The 18,834-nt window shown below is 43.0% G+C and overlaps 1 long non-coding RNA gene across 1 annotated transcript in view; it reads right to left on the reverse strand.

Moving 5' to 3' along the window:
- Positions 1-39: 39 nt before the first annotated feature.
- Positions 40-18,834, reverse strand: part of LOC144246380 (uncharacterized) — a 76,561-nt gene continuing 57,766 nt past the window's right edge. The window contains exon 3 of the long non-coding RNA XR_013340087.2: positions 40-10,521. This is a non-coding gene — a long non-coding RNA (uncharacterized LOC144246380). The remainder of the gene's footprint in view (positions 10,522-18,834) is intronic.

Here is an 18,834-nt window from a genome sequence, read left to right on the forward strand (position 1 = left end):
AGCTGGGAATTTAATTCCAGAAAAGGATGCCCCTGGATCAGAACATGACCTTATGGAAAAATGAGTGTGAGCACCAGGACTGACATTGCTTTCACACTGCTTCTTCTGTTTGGGCATCACTTCAGAAAGACTTGAAGTTTGCCCATGTCTGTGGGGTTCTGGATGCCTCAATAGATACCAACCACTCAAAAAAGAAAAGAAAATTAAAGAAGAGGAAAACACACATGTTTCTTTTCCTAAAAGCATTTTTATTTCCTTCAGTGAGAATATTAACTTACTGGCACTAGACATTAAGACAAAACACAAAAAATCTCCAGAATTCAAATTTTAATAAAATCACTCTCTTCTTTCAGAGAGAGAAGTTTCCTCCGATGCCCCCCCACCTTTTATTTCCATCAGAAACACTGCCAGATAGATGCCAGGTGGAGAACTACACTCAAGACCAGCCAGCCACTTTTCAGATCATTGGAAAAGAGTGCTGGAGCTACTTTGTTATGCTTAGCTGGTTCATCTGGGTACCAAAGGCAGTGACTCTGATGTAGATTGAGCAGACATTTTGGTGGTTGATATAATTTCAATAGTGCAGTAATAGACTTCATTACTTAGCATTGTCCATCAATGTGATGATCCCAGAACTATGAAAAACAATCCCCAATATGAAAGAATTAAAAAAAAAATGTTACAAGAAGGGAAGGGAAGGGAAGGGAAGGGAAGGGAAGGGAAGGGAAGGGAAGGGAAGGGAAGGGAAGGGAAGGGAAGGGAAGGGAAGGGAAGGGAAGGGAAGGGAAGGGAAGGGAAGGGAAGGGAAGGGAAGGGAAGGGAAGGGAAGGGAAGGGAAGGGAAGGGAAGGGAAGGGAAGGGAAGGGAAGGGAAGGGAAGGGAAGGGAAGGGAAGGGAAGGGAAGGGAAGGGAAGGGAAGGGAAGGGAAGGGAAAAGGGAGACAAGCACCTGCATTACATCATGCTTTAAATTCAGCCTAAGAATTTTACTTCAGGTAATGGTTTGAAGCCCAGCGTTTCACAAAGTAATTTTCTCAGACTGTACTGACTGCGTCGTGGCAGAACAATCTCATCAGGGTATGAGAACAGTGAAAATATTCCGTGCTGGCCTTTTCTGAATTACAATGAGGTGCAGAGCCAGGGCCCTGCTGGAAATCACTCTGCCACCGGAGAGGGGAGAGGAGGTCACTCTCTCAGCCAGGGGATGAGTGTGGCATCACATGCAGAACCAAGCTTTTGTATCTCTAACAGTTATCTACTTCCCTGGGGCCGCCTAATTGCCATTGCCATCAATCCCCTTGTCACCTGCAATTTCAATCAGTCTCCTAAAGGTTTTCCTACCCGGGTTTTTCTTTTGGTGCTACTTTCCCCTCACCAAAGGATCCTTGGGTATCTGTCAAGACAAATGCTTAAGTGATCATTCCAGGACAGCCAGAGAGCAGCAAACTCCTTGATTATAGATGGCCTGTTGTATGTGAGATTAGGTATCTGCTCCACTGTGAAGCTAAATGATACAATGCAAGGGCTCAATAACTCCTTTCAGTCACGGTCTGAGGTTGCTGTAATCCTTTTTATTTTTCTTAAGCTGTGACTAGCCATGTGTTTTCAGTTACAAGTAAATGCAAATCAATCTGTGTGATTTGGACGTTAGAGAGTAGTGCAATTTTCTTTAATTCATATTATATTAGCTTTCACCCACAGGATAGCATATGCACATGAACTTGGGCCAGGGAGAAAGGCGGGGGGAAAGGAAGGCAGCAATCAGGCATGCTGCAATTGCTCCCCCAATATTATGGCACGCACTCGATGAGACTGTAACTCCACAGTAGTTATGACATTTTAAGCAACGTTGGCATGAGCTGTGCCACACCAAGCCCCCACGTGCCTCCCCTGTATTTGCCCTCCACAGTTCATTCATTTTACAGAGGGCACTGCTTTCCAAAAGCTACAACAGCCACACAAGGAACACACTGGCCCTGGGATGAACTGATGTGCTCTGATTCTGAATTTTGGTTGACAGCTCCAACACAAGACAATTACTACCAAACTTACATCCAGAAGGGGTTGTTCCAGCTCTGGAAATGTTGCCCAGGGAGCCAGAACTGTAGAACTCAGCAGTTCTGAGAGAGACAACACTCAAACTCTCCCTTAAAGGAACAAATTCTGAATAATTTAATGGGATAGCTGTTATTTAGGCCACCATTTCAATTGTTTCGAGTATTGCAATGAAGGAATAAAAATACAAGCTCAGCACTGATAGGGGTGAGATGCTGTAGCTCCTGTGGTCTGGGTGGAGCTGGGAAGATTTGCTCTATCCAAGGACATGATCTTAGAAATATTGGACTTTATGCTTCTCTTTGGCAAAGCCTGGCACCAGGATCAAAGTGAAATGCAGCATTTTTGGCAGTGTTTTTAATTCCTTCTTGAAAGTGTGATGTTTATTTGAGTGCCTAAATCAAATAATTGAAAAGGGGTAGAAAAAAAAGCACCCAGGACTAATAAAAATACACAGGGTAACATCTGTTCCTGGACTTCCTTTGCTTTTCCAGGGGCAGTAATCACACAACACACTGCAATTTGGTCAGTGTCATGCCAAGGGGTGATAACCTGCAGTGCTGTGAACAGCACCCAGAGCTCCAGGAGTTCTCTCAACCAGGATTCCTCTGCTTATTCTGTTACTTTCAAAGAAAATAAAAATATTTTCCTACTAGTATCCTCAATTAAGTGGATAGTGAACTAAGGTATTAAACTATCAACCCACCATCAAAAAGTTAACTCCTCTTCTGTTTTAAAATGTCCACAATTGAGAGGTTCCCTCCAAATGCTGTCCTGGCTTGGTGAGTCCCCACACATGGGGATAAGGATGATTAGTGCAACTTAGCAGAACTTTGTTCAGCTTTCAGTCACCACAGGATTTGGTCCAAGGAGATTGCAGTTTTGCATTGTAAGCAAAAGAAACCACCAAATAAAAGCAATCAGAGCACTAAGCTCATATTTATTTAATATAGTCATGGGTTTTAAGAGATTATTTTATTTCCATGAGCTGAGTTAAGGGAAGATGGGAACAGTTTTAATGTAGTGATTGCCTGGATTTGGGGTGTCTTCATGCTGACAGGGGTATAAAAAGAAGGTCAAGACTTTGAGATTTAAAGATATAGGGAGAAGAACTAGAGCATAACGAGCTGGAAAGATGATCTATTAAAGAGAGCAGGGGACTTGTATAAAACTGTCACTTCTGTCAGAGAAGGATAGTGCACATGGCTGAACAAAACCTGCAACACTCTGAACAGTTCCTATACCCAATAAGGTCACCATTAATGAACAAACAGCGTTCCAGTGATGCAGGAAATAAATATCTCATGCTTTCTTTAAGGTGGAAGGCCTTAGCTCCTCACTATTAACAGCCTCTGTGGCAGGCTGTGCTCCTTTGTTTACTTAGCTCTCCCATGAATCCCAAACATCAAGTGATTCAATATTGCCTTATCCAGTGAGTAATCCTGTATAAAGTACATACAAACAGGCTGATTTTTCAGATGGAGCCACACAATAGTTCCTTTTTAATTGCATTTGACATTACTGGTAGTGTTCTGTGCAGCTCCATGCACAACACACATTTAATTGTACCTGTGTGGTAGTGATAACACTACAGCACGGTAATTTTCTGTATTTGTAGCGTGTGGGAGACAATTCATCCTGTGTATTTCAATGCAGATTATTAACTGGGAAGATTTGGTAACTGGAACCTCCTTTATTAAAGTTATTGGCTGCCCTGTAGCAACGGAAATAAATTGTGATAATAGCCAGAACAAATTAGCTTGCGTATGAATTAGCCCTTAAATGAGAAGAGGAGGGGGAACTAACCTTCTCTTGGTACATAAAATGCCTTTATTAAGGAAATACGAGCATATTGACAAATAAAGTAAACTTCCCTAAGAAAAGAAATTTTATCTTTCCAGACACCTGAAAAGAACAACTTCAGGGTTGAGTTCTGATTTAAGCTTCATGGACAGGCACCGTGGGAGACTAGGGGCACTTCCACTTCAGACAACCTGTACCCCCAAGGGCAGTGCAGGTCAGGGCTCTGCCTTGGGAAAAACTGGCCTTCAGGCTGGAAGAAATGAGGAAAGTCTTGCAAAGACAGTTCTGGAAGCAGTATAACCATGTCAGTTAGTGACTGAAGCTGAGTAAAATCACCAATACTCTCAGCCCTAAGCTGAGCACACCTCTGAGTGATGTAAATAGAAATACCACTCAGTGGTAGGCAGAGGATCTCTATGTTTTACTATTTATTGTAAAAATTGCAATTAAATTTAAATCCATTGTAGCTTAGGTCAGCCAGAACTAACTTCATTTTAACACCATCACTGACTTTTGATCAGTTTGTTAGTGGTGCTGCTGTATCTCTTCAGAGATTTTGGGCATCTTGTGAGCTCCCTTGAGGCTGATGAAAAGATCCCTAGGGAATGTCTCATGGAACTCAGCACAGGGATTGAGGGCTACTCTAGGCTCTCCATCCTGCAAGGCTCTCCATCATTATTGCAAATCCAGATGCCTTGGGTTACATGCCTATGGCACACTGCTGAACTTCAGGCACATCTCAGACACCATATCAGAGAATCACAGAGTTAACAAAGCTGGAAAACCTCTTTGAGATCATCAAATACAACCTACGACCTCCCTGGGCAGCCCATTCCAATGCCCAATCCCTCTTTCTGTGAAGAATTTTTTCCTAATGCCCAGCCTAAACTGGTCTCCAAACTGGCAGTAAGATGAAGCCATCAGACTGCTGCTCTCCTGGCTGCAAGAGGCTGTGAATACACACAAATATCAGGTGCTCTGATTCCAGGTTGCACAGGAAAATACCAAAGGATCAATCTAAACCCCACCATAATCAAAGCAGGATATACTACTTTTTTTGCCTTGCACACAGCTGAGGTTCAGAATCAATTCTGACACTGCTGAGTTAGTCCACATGTTTTCACTATTGTATGAGTGCAGTATCACTGAGCAGTTTCTCATGGCTCAGGAGCACAATAACAGGAGAGATTTTTGTGTTAGTCATCTCATCTTATTTCTTACATTCTTTTTGGGATTTTTTTTCAATTTAAATAAACTATTTGTGCCTAATTTCAGAAAATATCAATCAGGTTGTGAGATTTTTTTAGTATTTCAAGGAACAGGGGATTATATTGGAAGTTTATAGCTAGATTTTGCAAGAAGGCTCCTGCCCAGCCAGTTGAGACTCTTTTTTTCCTGAGCTTCTGAAAATGTCCTTTCAGGAAATCACAAGATCTGTGATTTTCCTTGGGCTGTTTTGAGAAAATCTGCCAATGACAACACAAAATAAGCTTCAAAGAATGACCCCTGAAAGGATTTAGCTGGGTTGATTAGAGAGGAATCTCCAGAGCTTCCTCTAATACACCATCATTATGCAACACAGGATAGTCCAGCCAGAAGATACTGATATCTAAGGTTATAGGGGGAGCCTGATGTAAGTCTGTTATTTTCAACATTGCAAATATCAGCAGATACCCATCTGAAATCTGTTCAATACTTCCCAGCACCAGACACTGTATAATCACATAGTAAGGGACATTCCATAGGGCAAACAACAAAATAAATCCCCAAAAATCTGCCAGAGCATAAAAATACCCAGGGGAGGTCATCTGACATTTGGGCAATGACAACCAGAACAGGGATGGAACCCCAGGCTCAAGCACCCCTCATTTGTAGAGTCAATCAAACAAGATTTTGCTGCTTCCCACTGACCCGGGGAGGATTGTGAATCCAGAATGAGACAGAGAAATCTCTATGCAGAAAAAGAAGATATTGGCAGGGCACCTTTACCAGCAGCCTAGGAGGCCAAAAAGTCAGTCTCACTGATCTGCCTACTGCTCCCCTCAGAAAACAAAGGAATGCTTCATCTCTACTCATCACCTCATCCAGCAAAGCTCATTTCAATTTCATGCATCACCCATTTTTCTTAAAGAAAAGATAAAAATCTTGGTCTTTTTTTTCCCTCCCCCTCATTTTTTCTTCCTCTCCAAAAGATTTAGGAATAATGTTTAAGTGGTGCTTTTTAAATTTCAGAATTGGTTCGTTGGAGTGAATTTCAGCTTGCTCAGTCTAGGGGAAAATCCACAAACAAGTGAAATTAGTTTTCTGAATGGTAAGAACAGAAAGGAATTGTTTAGTACAATAATGCAAATGCTCAAATTTTAATCAGAAGAACAAAACAGAAAAGGAAACTGGTATCAGAGTGCTTTTGTGTCACTGAGGTGGGTCAGAAGGATGTTCTGAGTCATTGTCTACAGCTCCTTTTTGAGGTACAAATGATCCTCTGATATAACACAGTTCTACTTTTTTTTTTCATCTGCCCACAATTGCTTCCCTTTAAAATAGAGGTACTGGGGTATTTTATGGTAGGAGGGGGATTTCTGCCATTTGTCTGACATAGAAATGGTGGGAGAAAAACTATTTGTTGGGGGGAAATTTATTAGGTGGCTTGAATCACAGTTCTGAGATCAAAAAAGTTTCATTGCCTCTGAATTCTTTTGGAGGAAGCTGAAATATGGGGCCTCAGCCTTGACACAAATATCAACACCTTTTGTGCTTCCTTTCACCAAATAGGTGCAAAACAAGGCAAAAAGAGGAGAGTTCAGAATATCAAACATCTCGTGTTGAGACAATGAGGAACGGCAGGAATTGCTGGACTTCCAGTATTCAGTAGAAATTTCTCAGTGGCTGAAATTGTTAGTAGTGAAAATAAATGCATTCATTAGTGAGTGAGAGCAATTAAAGAAGTCACCCCAAAACAACTCTAAACTAAAGGAAAAGCGAGGAAACAATATTGTTATAAGAATATGTAAAACACTGCAGCTTAGGCCTAGCTTACACATCACAATGTCACCATTGTGTGTATTTCTGCTATAATTCATGTCAACATCAGTAAGTGAGAATCCAGCTGACAGAGGAAACATTATTTTTTGAACAGAAATTGCTGCCCAGCAGTGTATGCTGGAAGATGTCAGAAACCTACAGTTTGCACCAGTATATACTGTACCTCTTAAGTGATAATTTTCTTTGCATGATCAGTTTGGACATTTTATTAAAAATGCATTAATTTTTAAAATAGGGTATTAAAAAAGTTAATAGCATGCCACAGACAACAGCATTTACTGGTAATAAGAGGAAAGGAAGGGCAGTCATGCAGAGAAAATGTCTACAGGAAACAGAAATTCAAAGGAATGAGTACACTGATTTAGCTGGCTTCAGCATCATTTCTCATTAAAAGTGTTTCTTTTTCACTGTCATGCCAGTTCACACCCTTTTCTCCTACCACACCTGCCTCTTCTGGCTGGACTAAGATGGCAGCTACATGGCAGACTTAAAAAAAAAAAAAAATAATAAAAGACTGCAGACTTGAGGAACAGATCCAACAAGGGATAATGGAGATTGCCTACTTCGCTGGGCTTTGCTGTGTGCAATAGAGCAGACATCCTCTCTTAGGTTTAAAAGTTACAAATTCCCTGACAGAACTAGGAGGGGTGATTTCCACAGGGTGTGGATCTGACAGTCCATTCTGCTCCTCTCCCGTGGCAGGGCAAAGGGAGGATTAAACTCCAAATCTCCTAGCAGCTTTTAAAACAAGGAAGGAATAATCTCAGGGATGAGGGGCATTAAGTCCTTCAAAAGCCCCAAGTCTGCCAGGCTGAAGGTGCCAGGGGAGGCTGATGACACCTCAGTCACCTGCTGGAGCCCAGCTGCAGTCAGTAAATCATTCTTATCTTACAGACATCAGGAAGCCTCTGTGAAGTGAGCAGATCTCTTTCAGGGTCCCAGTGGGCAAATATTCACCCTGCAAAAGGGCTGGTGTAATTGGTGCTAATTGTCAGTGTCAGCAGAGGCCATGAGATGCTCACTGGGTGTCAGGGCTGAAGGAGGTGGGCAGAAAATCCCAGTGAATGCTCAGTGCCCTGCAGCAGATACTGGCTGGGCAAACCTCAGCTACCAACCCACAGGCTGCCAATTCTGCAATAAATGATCAGATAAATTATGTACAACTAAAAAGTGAAAAGTCCCAGGCTGCTTTTGAGCTCTACACGAGGCCTATAATGGCAGAAGAGTTTCACCAAAGCCATTGCCTCGTGAGTGCATGAAATGCTATTGAGTTAAACAGTACCATGGAAAATCCAAGACTTTCTGACCAAAGTGTAAGCTTCTTCCAGGATTTGGGACAAAGTACTAATTTAAAAAGCAAAATCAGAATGGCCTCCTGTGGGCACAAGCATTTCCCCCTGTTACTTCATCCCATCAGTTTTGAAATATAGGAAAATAATGTTAGGGGCTCTGACCTGCTAAGGCTGGAAGGATGCTTATTATGAGTGACATGAGATAAATGGGAGACAAATAGAAAATTCACATGGGGTATAACAGTAAATAAGGCCTACTGAACATAGGATGAGCTAGCCTGTCAGACACAGAACTGCCTCCTTCTCTCCTGCTGAATGGAGCAAAGGGACAATATCTATGACAATTCTATATGATTATGGTGTTCTTCTACCCCCATCTAACACCAGCTGCCATGCCAGTACAGCCCCAAATCCAGCACAAGCAGCTTCCATGCTGTGTCCCTTTGCTGACAGAATCAGCTCTGCCTTGCTGAGGGGAAATCAAGTGTGGTTTTTCAGGCTCTGGTCCCATTCAGTCCTTGCAAGAGCATCATTGTCTGTAAGGGGTGCCAGTCTGTCTAGAAGAGGTGTCTTTCACAGAGGTGTTAAATTGTCATAATTTTTGAAAGGTATCAAAGTCATTATCAGAGTGCAGCTGACTATTATCAGCATAGACTAGAGGTGCATAATGACACCCTGGAGCAAGATAGAACTTAGATCTCTCCAATAAATAATGCAGTTTAATTTTATAGGTTCCCTCCACTTGCCTTTGGCCATGTGTCTTGCTGGCTGGGGCATTTTGGAAATGGTTTATATGAGTGTGTAGATGATTCTCAGGTGGCAGAGGCAGCAGCATGGCATTTCCACAGTGGGCACTGCATGGCCACAGTGTATGGCTGGGTTAGGGAAAGAACATCACAGATTTGCCTGCCTGTGCTCTAACCTGGGCTTGCTGTTTGCTGAAACATTTCAAATCCATGAGAGCAGTGGGCAAGTTTGTCCTAAAAGGTGATGGGATACCAGCTGGCATCATAAAACTGCTCCTTACCAGCCTGACAGCAAAGTCATCTGGCTCTCATTCACATTAATTAGGGCTCTTTTTAGCTATTAAAAGCAAGGCTCCACATCAAGTGGGATCCTAATGGTGTGCAAATTCTATTTCCCACTTCCACCGAAAACATGCTCTATGTTTTGGTCAGAGAGCAAAGTAGGGGCAGACACTGGTTTATCCCCCCTCCCCCTGCCTCAGCTCCATGCCCTTCACACATAAGGGTTTGTCTTTGTACACTAAGCCATGAGGTGCAGAACTGATAAAATATTCAGGAGGATTTTCAGTGACCTCTGCTGTAGGACTCCCCTTCACCAAGGTAACACAGGTTCAGAAAGAAAGAGTGAAAGAAAAATCAGTTTTAATGATCAGCTTTTCTGTTCAGCCAAATAAATGTAATTAGTTAATGCTCCTTTGAATGGGGAAATGTCCCTGTCTGTACAAATACAGTGTTTAGGTGTCCTGGACTCTCTGTTCACAGTTGTGAAGGAATGAGAAAATGCAGAAGGCTTTACCACTGTTTTTGCAACTGCTGAGGAACAAATGGAAATCAGTTAAGGAGCCAACTCAGTGTGCTGGGCTTTAAGAAGGATCAGGATGCTGAAGGAAAAAAATGTTGCAAAACCCAGCAGGGCTTTCAGTCTGCTGGAATAAACCATTATTTTGTTTGCTTGTTTATTTTGATGGGCTTAGAAACTGTTCTCTTCCTCTTCCTTCAGGGAGGAAAGCTTCTTCTCATGACACTCAGCTGGAGAACATACAGAAATTTAGCTATAGGGGGCTCAGTTTGTTACCTTCCAGGAAGGCTTTGCTGGGAAAGTAGATTTTGGGCTTTTTTTCTGCCAATGACTGCTAAGAGACACACAACAGTTTGTACCTGCCAGCATAGGCAGTCCTTTTTCTTAACTGCCCTGCTGCTCCCCACTCCTATTTCACAGTGTCAGGCACTGTGAGCACTTTAATCTGTTAAAAGGGCTCTTTTTCCCTTTTAACACTAAACCCATGTTTTATTTATCAGTCTTTGATATAGAAACACTTAAAAGGCATAACACGTTTCCTAAGATGGATGACTTCTGCGTGGCTGTTGTGCCTCTGTGTGTGAGCACACAGGTGTTGTTGTCACTGCTGCCTGTCCAAAGGAAAGCATCTTTATGAAGAAACACTGTGGCATGTGGTCCAGGACTCCTGCTCTCTAACAGCAGCTCTCTGAGCACAGAGACTTATCAAGGGTCAGGTTCAGCTCTCACTGAACTCAATGGGAGTCTCTGCCTTGGCTTCAGTAGGATTTTTTCTCCAGGTCCCGCTGAAAGAGAGAGAAACAGTGGTGAAAAAAAAAAAAAATTAAAAACTGAATTTTGTTTATGGGATGTTTCAAAGCCATATGAAACTAGTTAAATTTATTATTTCCAGCTGATAGTATGAATTTTGGTCAGGGGTTACAGAAACTTAATTTGCTAGCTAGTGAAATTGAATCCCCCTCATTCCCCTGGCGTGTTCAGTGTTTCTTTGGGGCGAGTATATTCCAGCCCCACAAGCTGCTCCTGTCCTCCAGCCTGCTTGGCAAAGGCAGGAGCTTTCTGTGGCTGTCAAGAGAATCCCTGGATGTCCCCCTTCTTCTTTGCAGAGCAGAGAGCTCCATGCTGTGCCTCACATGAAAGGCCTCACTGGCTCCAGAAGTCGCTCAGTGATGATCCAAGGGCAGCCAAAAGCAGCTCTTTGACTCTCCAAGAGCTGCAGGGCACAGCTTGCAGCATGTGCAAGTTGCTGTTGCAGAGGAGGAGAGCCTCTCATGCTGCTGAGGCAGGAACACAAGCCCAGAGCAGATCCAGGACCTGCCCAGCACCTGCAGCAGCCCTGCCTGCAGTGCAGATCTCACCTGTGCTGTGTTCCACACACATCCACCCCATGTGCATTCACACATTGCACACACCTGGACCCTGCAGCAGGATCTTCCCTGGCTTTGCAACACCCTGATCTGCACATAATTAGTGCTTAGTTATGGTCTGGAAAAGATAAAATACATACTTCTTCATAAACTGAGGGGACAGGATGTCTGTTCCATCACAGGCTGGCCCTGCCACAAAGAAATCCAGAGTGGAGCCTGTCCCTGGGGCCACAGAGGACCAGAGCCTCTCCAGGGAGCAGCTGGGAGGAGGAGGTGAGTTTTGTTTCTCCAGCTGAGGTCCCGGGGGCAGGGGCAATGACAATCCTCTCACACCTTCTCCTCTCAGGGTGGCCAACCAGGGTTCCACATGCACAGACAGAAGGGCCATTATTGTGCTGCTCTGAGCTTTTCCAGGTAAGAGTGAGCTCCTGTCTGATCTGCTCTGAACCAGGAGAGTTGGGGACTCGGGCATCACTCTGCTCACTCTTTACAGTCAGTTCAGGATGGGTGATCAGTTCTCCCTGGAAGCAAAGGGGGTTAGATAGCATCTCCTAAAGGGGTGCCATCAGGAGCACTCCAGCCACATTATGTGTGGATTCAATCCTTGCAGGAGCTCATTTCCTGTCTAACAATCTAACAAAGCCCTTCACTGCATGCAGGAATGTGTGAGCAAATCCCAGAATTACAGGAGCAGGGACAACAAGCCCCACATTCTCAAAAATTAAGAAAGTGCCAGGTAAGAAAAAGCACTGGAGGGACCCAGATACTCATTTACTGAGGTCGTCCTGTGGGAAAAAAATGGCAAACAAATTCTCTTGCCCTTCAAACACAAACAAGACTAGCTCATACCAACCACTGTGCCCCAATTACTAAATCCAGCATATTTTAAATATCCAGGAAGAAAATTGCTGTGCTATCCACTGAATCTTGTATTGTATTTTGTTACCATTGTCCTTATTTGCAGCTTTTTCTCCTGTGTCATATCTGAAAGCCTTGGGCTTAGGACTGCATTGAAACAGGAGTTCCCTGAGGCTGGGGTGCCCCCTTGCTAGCTCAACAGGCACTCAGTGCTGCCAGCCTGGCAGCTGCCTCAGGGGCTGTCAGATGGGCAGGAGGATGGTGAGATATCTGGGCACCCTTGAAGTCCTGATGGCTATTTCACTCCCAGTTCACTGTGAAGGAGTTGTTAATGTTTAGTTGCTTAAAGAGAAAATTCTATCCAAAAGCCTCAGATGATCCAAGCAGACTGTGCATTGGTCCCATCCCCAGCATCAGAGTGATATTTTTCCTCTGAAAATATGGCTTTTGCTCAACAGACATTGCTCCATTACGTAATCCTGTCAATCAGCTGCCAATCACATCCTATGGTAATTGGGTGCCAAATACAATACTAAGATTAAAGAGCTGCCAAATAGGACCCTCTGTTCTCACCATCTCTAAACCTCATCTTCCTTTTCTCCTCCTCTTTGTCTGCTCTTGATGTGCAGTTTGTGCTTTCCTAACAGGGTCTCTGTGGTGGATGATTCCCTGCTCAGTGTCCTGCAGTTATTGGGACACCACTGAGGCTGAAATTGTCTGAAATTAATTTTCAGAGAAATGCTAACCAAAGAAACTGTACTTTTTGTTGTTTTGTTTTGTCTTATTTCATTTGGAGTCTCTTGTTACACCCTCCATTTGCCATGGCTGCTGTCCAAGCTCTCTGACAAGCCAGTAACACAAGGACAAGATGGCACCAAGGATCTTCCAACCTGTTATTCTTCCTCCAACAGCAGCAGACAATTAAGGAAAAGCTATAGGAAGCAGAGGAAATAGAGGAATTCTTCCAGCAGTCTGTTGCTCAAGGACTTGCTGGAAGAAACATCTGGAATATTGTAATTGCCCCTTATAGACTTCCTACATCAACTCTGTTGCTCCCAGTTTGAACTCATGTACAATTTTTACAGTTTTGGCCTCCACAACATCCTGTGTCAAAAGTTCCTCAGTGTAATTAGTGCAGGGTGTGTAAAGTCCTCCTTTGTGTTTGGGTTAACCTCTCTCTTTGGGCATTTCCACCCACTGCCTCCTTGAATGTTATACAATTAAAAGTACTTTCATTCCCATTCCTCTTTCTCTATTCCTGGACCTAGCACCTGTTGTTTCAGTTATCAAAAACCACGGAAATGTTTTTGGTTTTTTTTTTTTTTTTCCCTGATTATTTCCACATGCTGCAGGTTGAAAACACTGAAATGTTTCCATATTCTAAGGGTTATAAATAACCTTCTTGGAAAATTCTCCCTGTGGTGATTTGAGCCCAGCCAAAGCAGAAGAGAAATGAGACTTATCACTTCATGGGAAATCCTACTATTTTGACTTCTTTTCCAGTTTGAAAAAACAGAACAGGTGTAATTTTTGCCAAAATTAAACCCAAAGTGACTTTGGAGAGCTCCATGTTACTGCGTTCCAAGTAAGCAAACGTGTCCAATTGCACAAAAGTTGAAAAACAAACCCTGCCTTTCAAATCTCACAGTGAAAATCAGGGGGAAAAAAGAAAAAAAATATTAAAAAAGGAGAAAAAAGTCTTAGTGCCAAATACTATAATGTGAAATTTGGTGTTTTGACAACATTTTGGGAATCTTGCCTCTGAACTGAAGTTTCATCCCCTCTAAATAAAAATCAGGCAACATTCACAAAATATAGCTATTTTGAAGGAAACCATGCTGGTAAAATCTTTCTCATGAGGTGGCACATCTTGCATAGGTAAATCTTTGAAAGGAGAAAAGTGACTGGGATTTTATCCATGACTCTGCCCTGCTGGAAAGGGCTGGATTGACAGGCTGGGTATCAGCTGGGTCCCAGACTCCTGCTGCGGATGAACCTGAGTTCTCTGTGCCCGGAGCTTGCAGGAGCCATGGCCAGAGGGGCTCCTGGGCCAGGGCAGCTCTCTGCTTGATGCCAGCTCAGATCTGCCCTCATGGCTCACCAGAAACCCCAGCCAGCTGCCCAAGGCTGGTGACCTCTGGAAATCAGATGGTTGGTGGCTCCCCAGAGCCAGGAGCCATGTGCACCATGGGACTGGGAGAAGAGGGAGGTATTCTGCAATGGAGAAGCATTTCCAGGGCCACAGAGGCTGATTTCCTCCATGGCCCAGCAGCTGGGCCACGCTCACAAGCAGGCACGATGCCATCCTGACAGGTGGACTGAAGTGTAGGTAGCCAAAAGGTCACATATGTGCACAAAAGACATTTGTTGAAAGCAGATGCTGCGAGCCAGGAATAAGAAATAGTCTGGAGCTCCCACACATCATTAATACAGCATAATCCCCACCACTGGATTAGCAACAAAGATAAACATGGGGCTGTGGTAGGTAAAATACAGTTTTCCTGCTTATAGACCAGAGTATTAGTTGAAATTCTTTTTTTTTCCCTTTTGTTTTTCTTCTATTGAATGGGTAAAAAGGGGCTTCCCATATCTGCTAACCTATTTTGAGAGTTGTGTGTGTCATAAGGGTAGGGAAAAAACCCAACACAACCCAGACGTGTTTCACAGCTTTGGATGTGGATGTGAATACAGAATAATATGATATTAATGTAATGCAATTAAGAGAAAGCTGATGTTATTGTTTGAGACAGACATTATTTCCCCATAGAAGAATAAATCAATTGCAATTATTGCACTTTCTGTAAGAATTTGCACATTTTACTCTAGGTCAAGTCTATCACTGAAATGAGGTACTACTATATTTTAGCTAGCCTGAACAAAGGGCAGAGGCAGTGACAGGTACAACATGTAAGCAATCACACTGCATGAGTAACAGTTCAAAAGCTAATGAGGGACAACCTAGACCAAAAATCTCTCCTGAGTCTTTGGATTCTTTAAAACGAAACTAAAATAAAACCCAGTCAGAAGACAGATAGATAGATAGATAGATAGATAGATAGATAGATAGATAGATGATAGATAGATAGATAGATAGATAGATAGATAGATAGATGATAGATAGATAGATAGATAGATGCAAGAAAAGAGGTCAGCCTCTCTCTGTTTTTCCACCAGATCAGCAGTAACACAAATCCTCTTCTGCAGCTATTTATTGCCACCAGTCTTTGACATGGTCACACTTTGACCCCTGCACCTGTAATGTGATACACAGGAGAAACAAAAGCATGAAGGGAAAGGGCTCAGCTTCCTCTCCTTAATTACTCCACGCAAAACAAAAGCCACCCAAGGAGTTTTTTGGAAAGGAAAACAGCTCTGAGCACCCTTGCAGTTGCTGTGTAAATGGGGTGTAAGTAAAATTCCCCACCTGGAACAGTGCCAGGGGACACAATTGTCACCAGCACTCCCCTCCTGTCTCCAATGTGGAAACAGAAATGCTCTTATCCCATTTGGGCACCAAAATTCTTCACTATATGAATAGTTGGTGTGAGGGGAGAGCTGGAGGCACCTTCAGGCAGCCAAGGCCAGGTGGAGACTTGGAGGAGAGGCAGGGGGGTGATGCAAAATGACTGCAAGCCCTCTGTCTGTGAGCCAGATAAAATCAAAGTGTGCTTGGACCAGTCTGCAAGCCAGGCTTGCCAAGAGAGGGTATGCCTCAGCTGTGCTTTCTTAACAGATTTCTTAAAAAAGAGATTTTAGGCACTGGTGTCACATTTACTTCCCTGCAAATTACTTGTATCTAAAACCTGGTTACTGCGGATTTTTGATTGCACAGACCTTGTGTGCCCACAAGATTATTTCAAGATGAATGTGAAGAACATCATTAAGCTTAAAGCAGTGGGATTCCCTGTGCTGTGTCGTGGCTGTGTGTGTGCAAGCCTGAAGCACAGATGGTGCCCTGGGGCACCTCTGGCATCCCACCAGGCATGGGTGGGCTCCTGCCTGTGATGCAGGCAGGCACCACAGGTCTCAGCTGGGAGGCAGCAGGTTTCCAACACATGGAGACAGGCGTGGCAGCTGCTGCCTCCCAGCTCAGACCAGCCCCAGGATGGTTCTTCTCCAGTCTAGTGAGAGATATGAGAGGATTGAAGCTGGGCTTTTATGGCTTGATGCTGGACAAGGGTGGAGGAGAGCTGCTCACAGAGCTAAGGAGCAGGTCCCTTGCTGCCTCCCAGCTGTGCACTGCAGCTTTTCTGTGGGAAAGGCCCATGGAAGAGCCTCCTTCTCCCCTGTGGCTGCCAAACACAGCCCAGAGGAGACACTGAACCTTTCATGGCTTGAGATCACACCCTGGACTGAAAGCAGGTCTAACACAGCTCATCTCCACTATTTAAATGAATATGAGCAAGTGTGGGGCTAAGCTTAATATAAATACCTGATATTAACAAGTTAATTTGCTAAGAATTGTAGAATACACTGTTTGTATCTTATGCTTGAAGATTTCCTTTGCATTTTATTTGAATACTTGCTGGTGTACCTCTATACTACTGCAGTATCTTCAGCACTAGTATGTGTTGGGGTTTTTTCAATAAACATCAAACAGCTCAAAGATCATATTTTTCATTCAGTCAGAGAACAGAAAGTCCTAAGTCATCCCTGTTGTGCTTTTTTCACATTAAAGAGCAGTAACTAAGAACAACAGGAGCTAAACTGTTCCATGTTTTCATGTCCCTCTAGCGACATGTTACAGGAATGGCCTTAATTGACACTGTCCTACACAAAAAGCAGGCTTTCAAGAGACACAAAACCATGCAGACACCTCACTCCACTGAATATTTTCTCCAAGGCTTCATTCTTCTGCAAGAATTTCACAGAAATCATTGGAAGTATATTAGTGACAAGAAATCCCTTACGTGGCTGAACAGGGAAAATCTCCCAAGATTATGTCCTTTTGATTCAAATGTATAAAAACAAACAGCTAGAGGGATATCCTTTTAATATTTTTCACAACTTTCCATTGCCTTCACAGCACACTTTTAAAATCTATCAGGATTTCAGTTCTGTCTCCTGACAATTAAAAAAAATTTAATTACTTTTAAAAGCCCGAGTCATTCCCCAGTGCTCAGAGCTCCCCAGGAGGATCTGTCTGTGACAGACACCCCAACAAGCACATGGCTGATGGCTGAGGTTGGGTTTTAAAGGATACACTCTGATGGAGGAGCTGGACTGAAGGCATCTCTTTTCTGTCAATGTGCAAACAAGCTGATTCCCCTGGTGCCTGCCTGGAGGGGGAGATGCCCTTGTCCCAGCGAGGAGATGAGGTTCATGCTGCTCCCAGAGCTTAAAGGGAGCCTGTGTGCTGCAGAAACTCTCCTGGCCAAAGCAGGACTGCCCTATGATCCAATCATCCTGCACCCATGCCCATGTCCAGCCACCACTGCATGTTCCAACCCCTACACACACACACTCCCCTCCATTAAATTTTTTTTAAGAGGCTTATTTGTGACTATCACATCATACACCTCTACCCATCCCCACAGTATCTACACCATACATGGTCAGGCCAGTGGCATTGCCCTGAGGGAATTACAGCTCCCCACATGATGTACCCAATATTATGTTGGTCCTATCCACATTTTATCCACCTCTTCCAAATGCTGTTTTAGCATCCAAAGTCAGCATGCAAGATCTCCAGGAAGGACTAGTTCCTCCCCACCACTGCAGACAGACAACAGGCAAAAAGGGAGAAATTTTCCCTCCTGCTGGCTCTGCCTGTGTCAAAACAGGGGAAAGAGGAAAAGGAAAGTGTGATCTGCAATGATCTATTTCAGACTGTCCCGGCTGAGAATCCAAACTTGAATGCTTTGCAAAACAAGCTTTTATCTTAACAAGCTTTATCTCTTGACTCTATCATATTGGCCTTTATAAATATTTCATGCATTCTCCCTTGTCTCCACTCCTTCCCCCATTTATTTGTTAAAGAGAATTTATTAAAACTGTGAAAAATGCATTTGAGGAGCATTTATTTTAAATACTTACAGGATAATGTAGTCAAAAACGTGTTTTAAAGATTTAGCAGAATCAAACATCCAAGATTAAAGCAAGCAGAGAACCAATTAACTATGTTACACAGTAACAGGGTAGTCAATAAGTCATAAAACCATCAAGTTGTCTTGGTGGTGAAATGTTTTTAATCATAACTAGATAAAAGCTATTCTGAAGACATGTACTATGCATTGAAAGTATCTTTAATGCACACATGTTTTAACTCTGCTTTTTAAGGTACAGAGTTTAAGGTCAGTTTGTAATAGCAGGAAGTCCTCCTTATAAAAAATTCATACATATAAATTTTTCAGTTATATCAACAAAATGGGGAAAGGCCTCAGCAGTGCAGAAAAGGTAAATACTGTCAGACAGAACACACTATAAACAGTCTTTCACCTTATTTGAACTGATCTGACTCTAAAATTTATATTGTAAGCTTCTATACTAAATATACATTTGAACACAGGCTTTTCTTGCCTAAAATATGATCTTATAGAGACCAAAATCTGGGCCAGTAACAACTTTGTCACTGAGATTAAACTTGAAGTGTTTTCAGTTCTGCATGTCTGCAACTGGTGGGTGACAGGACTTCCAGATGAGAAGGTATCTTTTGTACTTTGCACACATCAAACTCTGGGTCCCACTGTTCTTTTATTTGCCGCCTAAATGCAGCACAGACTATCCAAGTTCCTCTTGCAGAAAACATTCCAGTAATGCAAAAGAAGAGAGGTAAAATTAGATATTCAGTTTATCTCATTGCCGGAGGAGCTTTTGAACAATGAACTCCATTTTTCCGTCCATTGCACTAAAACAAAACTGCTTCTTCAAAAA

Source organism: Lonchura striata, chromosome 5 (genome assembly GCF_050655825.1).
Source record: "Lonchura striata isolate lonStrDom1 chromosome 5, ASM5065582v1, whole genome shotgun sequence".
Taxonomy (NCBI): domain Eukaryota; kingdom Metazoa; phylum Chordata; class Aves; order Passeriformes; family Estrildidae; genus Lonchura; species Lonchura striata.